Source organism: Thalia democratica, chromosome 2 (assembly GCF_965202585.1).
Source record: "Thalia democratica chromosome 2, ktThaDemo2.hap1.1, whole genome shotgun sequence".
In the NCBI taxonomy this organism is placed as follows: Eukaryota; Metazoa; Chordata; class Thaliacea; order Salpida; family Salpidae; genus Thalia; species Thalia democratica.
In genome coordinates this window covers 75,033,349-75,034,388 of record NC_139166.1, presented here as the reverse complement: position 1 = coordinate 75,034,388, position 1,040 = coordinate 75,033,349, and the positions used below count along the sequence as shown (strand labels likewise).

The following is a 1,040-nucleotide window of genomic DNA, read 5'->3' as shown; positions in this document are numbered from 1 at the left end:
TACTTAGGTTCATTTTCTTAGTCATCATTTAGTCAAACAAAGTAAAAGATAAAGCTATCAATTTAATATAATCATAAACTTAATGTTTTTTAATCAAACGTGAGAACATATATGAATAAACATAAAAGCAATTACGAAGTAAAGTGCACGATTTGAAATGAACAGCTTTTGCAAATAAGCATCAAGTTTACAGCCATCAGAGCTTAACCACGTGAGAATTTACCGCTTAAGTGAGCAGATAAACTGTATACAATACAGCTAGCGAGCAAAACGCGTTAAAAATTTGCAGCGCAATATTATAGCACATTCTGTCGAGCTAAAGGCAAAAAGTTTAACGCTTGAATGCACATATGGTAGCATTAGATTGCGCTACATAGCTAGCTACATTAACATTTGAGTTTATAAACAGTAAATTTCAGAACTTACCATAAGCGTCGATGGTGTAACGGTTAGCATTGGTGCCTTCCAAGCACTAGTTCCGGGTTCGACTCCCGGTCGACGCATTATATGGTTTTTGATAGAGTTTTTTTGTTGAGTTATAAAGAGCTTCTTTTGTAATTGTCATTCTAACATATTTTTCTAAACTTTTATAAGCATTAATGTCATATTGTACGTTTAATTTTTGTAAATATTTAGAGCTAATACAAGCTTCAAACTGTGTTAACAGCTTAAAATTTTATTTACACTTTGTAGTGAATCTTTGATAAATCTCTACGACCTTAAACCTCATTGACCTTATTGCATTAGGTCAATTGTTTTCAAAAAATTTTCGAAAAACTGTATTCAGAATAAGAGGAAGTGCATAAAAAACCTTGGTGGTATAGACCAAAACTAAAAAAAAATACAAATAATTTTTGCTAAAAACTTCCTCCCCACAATAAGGTGAGATTGCCCCTACAATTAATTGTAGTTTGTAGCCCCAATTAAATTCGCTCCCCCTCGTGTTTGAACCCACAACTTTTCGGCTACAAATAATCCAACCCCGTGTCCGACGTCCCAACGCCTCGACCCACACGGGGTACATCGAAATCGGTAAATGT

General features: G+C 34.2%; 1 non-coding gene across 1 annotated transcript; it reads left to right on the top strand.

Moving 5' to 3' along the window:
- The first annotated feature begins 431 nt into the window (after positions 1 to 431).
- Positions 432 to 503, top strand: Trnag-ucc (transfer RNA glycine (anticodon UCC)). Its single transcript has one exon. It is a non-coding gene; the product is annotated as a tRNA-Gly (tRNA).
- Positions 504 to 1,040: the final 537 nt, after the last annotated feature.